Consider the following 3,667-nt stretch of genomic DNA (forward strand, 5'->3'; position numbering starts at 1 on the left):
GTCTTGAATTTGGCTCGACTCACAATAACAAATAAATGCCATGTGCAGCAGTGGCCGCAAGATGGCGCCATCAACATAGGAAGCACAATGGGACCCTGACTACCCGCAAGAGAGAGAGAGAGAGAGAGAGAGAGAGAGAGAGAGAGAGAGAGAGAGAGAGAGAGAGAGAGAGAGAGAGAGAGAGAGAGAGAGAGAGAGAGAGAGAGAGAGAGAGAGAGAGAGAGAGAGAGACAGAGAAAATAACTCAAAACTCCCATACCTGCTGGGAGAAATACAACAATGTGCAAACACAGCAGCAATATTTGTGAGCTGCTGTGGCAAGAAAAGGACATCCAACGGAATACAACCACCATAAAGACTGTCAATCATACAATACATTCCTTCTGTAATGTACTGATTTCTTTTGTTTTCTCTGTTTGATTGTTTTGTTTTGTTTGGCTTTGGCAATGTAATTGATTGAAAATTGTATTAACAGATTGCAGAATGGGTACAATACAGTACAGCTCAATACACACAATTGTTAAGGGGATGCAGACCAGACCATTTTCAATTAATCATAAAATATTATGACATACATGACATACATGACATACAGGTAGACAGTACTGTTGCATCTAGACATTTATGACATACCAGATCTACAACAGTACTGTTTATGAGTACAACAAGAGTCTAAAAAGAGAGTATATACATTTGAGGGGGAAGAAACTGTACATTGGATGAATGAATTAATGAATGAATGAATGAATGAATGAATGAATGAATGAATGAATGAATGAATGAATGAATGAATGAATGAATGAAAACTTTATTTAACAGATTGCAGAATGGGTACAATACAGTACGGCTCAATACACACAATTGTTAAGGGGATGCAGACCAGAGAAAGACGTTTGTCTTGTTTACATCAGGGTCCCCCATTTTCAATTCATAGTGACATTTATGACATACACATTACAACACATGACATTTATGGCATAGGGACATACATGACATACAGGTATTTAGTACTGTTACATTTGGAGGAGGTTTGGGTAGGTGGGGTGGGGGGGTCGGGGGGAATTGTACATTGGAGAGGGTTGGGTTTGGACATTTAGATGTATGTTTCCCATATCAATAAAGCCCATTTGAATTTAATTGAATTGAATTGAGAGAGAGAGAGAGAGAGAGAGAGAGACCGGCACACGCGCACACATGTATTGTACATATATATAGAGAGAGAGTTTGATTGATTGATTGATTGAAAACGTTAACAGATTGCAGAATGGGTACAATACGGTACGGCTCAATACAAACAACTGTTAAGAGGATGCAGACCAGAAAAAGACTTTCGTCTTGTTTACATCATGGTCCCCCATTTTCAATTCATCAAGACATTTATGACATACATGACATACAGATATACAGTACTGTTTCATCAAGACATTTATTACATACAAGACATACAAATATACAGTAGAGAAAGTGATTGTAACTATGAACTGTTGTTTATGACCAGCCTAACCCTCGAATATGATAACAAGACAAGAGATATATGTCTCTGGAAATAGGCTGAAATAGTCACAGGACCCAAATTAAAATACATTATACAACCCTGCGCCAACCCGTAGGTGCGTTTCCCGTCCGCCAGCTCCATGCTGTGTCCCTCCGGCTCAAAGGACTTATCAAAGTTCTTGAAACTATTCCTGTCGTTGATGATGTGGGAGACGACGCACCTGTGTCCACGATCAGTCCCCTCCTCGGGAACAGCTGGTGCTGCGTTGGCCGGGCGACGCCCGTAGTCCGCGCCCCGAAAACGAAGTCCTCTCGCCCTGCCGCTCTCCGGGCGTCATCTCGACTCGCCTCACGGTCACTGTTGTGAAGGATCAGATTAAACCGAATATATATATTTATTTATGGATATATATTGAATAGTATTTGTATATCGTTTGATATCCCTTGTATATTCCTTGTACATATACACGGAATATCCCTTTATTCTACTACAGCCCATAATAGTTCATTCTCTTATTGGACAAAAGGACCAGGCGCCAGGGACCAGCCCCTGGCGTTCAAGTTCAAAGGTACCGACGAGACATGCCCTTACTAGCCCCGGCTCCGCGCAGGAATACGGCTACCGAAAGCAGAGTGGCACTATTTGTCCACCGTGCATATAAATATGGCGCAAGAAATGTAGAATTCCTCTTAGTCCTTTACCCCTCTACCCAACTAAGTAACAGAACGTGAAGCCTCACCCCACGATACCGCGTGCGGTGTAGTATGGCCTGTTTGGCCTTCGAATAGCAGTGAGACCTCGTGCGAATTAATAGCTGAATTGCCAGAGTTTGGCACCGTATTTCTATTAAGTAATAATAGTCTATTATGTATGGTGCATCGTGCGGTTAGAGTTCTAAAGTGAGCAGCACCCCCATCGCTTCCTCGTGTTATCTAGAGTCTTAACCAGGTTGGGCAGACCACACGTGGTGCTTTCATCCGAGGAGTTCTAGGCGAGGACCGAGTGGACCTGTACATTGGATTACCTACCCGACGACTGCTGAGCCCTATGCGGCATGGAATATATATTTGCTTTGGTACTTTGATTTGTGGAGCGGATAATCGCCAACACCGGTGAGTGTTGGATCTACCCCGAGAGGAGTCAAGGTGAGACGGCGCTCAGACCAGACTGAGGTTGCCTCGCTTCTTCTTCACTGTGGAGCTACAGCTACAGCTACAGCCTACAAGAGAGCCAAGGTGTATTCATCTGTGGATCAAGATTCTACTGCACTGTCTTCTGTACGTGAAGTCTCTCTAGACATCGTTGACCAGACGGGATACTGCAGACGGCTCTCCTACCCCCCCTACCGGCCTACAACCGGGAGGACCCCTACAGTATATCCAGCTATAATCATTAAGTGACCATAGATATAATTCCCTAAGAGCCAGGTTGTATACTTGCTTCCTGCGTAACCAGAGATTGGACATTCAGCGTTGATTTGCCTACGAGTACTCATTTGCCTTACAAGAGCATTCAAATCATAAATGTAATGGTGAATATTATATGTACCCTTTGCTATATATTAAATATTGGATTATTACCTTTGTGTGGACCTGGTTTCATGGTGGGAAAGTGTTCATCATATTTAGATATTGTGTACTGTATGGCCAGTAGTTAAAGTACATAAAGCGGTAGTGGTTTAATGATACCATACTTATCAATACAGTCAGGGAATTGTACCCCTCAGTTACAATTGGTCCTTCGAGCCGGAGGGTAATTAGTGTAATATTAATATAGTGGTACTAATATTGAAATGGCCTATGATGAACACTCCACGAAACAGTCCTCCTAAAGTAGAACGCCCGCAGCGTAGACGACAGCCACCTCAGTACTTAGAGGATTACGCTGCCAGTATACTACCTAGCCTTCTACAAACAGTAAACGCGGTAAAAGTAGAAAGTAAAGTTATGTCCGACCCTATCAACCAGGATACCCCGACCACAGAGGCCCTAGTGGGTTCTAATGTAACTGACCAAGCTCACGGTGGGGACCAGGAGGGAACTGACACGACTTTACCCCCCGCCAAGACCGAAGAAGTAGTCCCCCCAGAGCTCCGGGAGGAAGACAACCCTCCAGAGATGGAACCCTGCACGGAACAAGATGAGGAGAGCGCCGAGGAGATAGAGCTCCAGG

The sequence above is a fragment of the Notolepis coatsorum genome (genome assembly GCF_963971535.1).
Source record: "Notolepis coatsorum genome assembly, chromosome: 2".
Lineage (NCBI taxonomy): Eukaryota > Metazoa > Chordata > Actinopteri > Aulopiformes > Paralepididae > Notolepis > Notolepis coatsorum.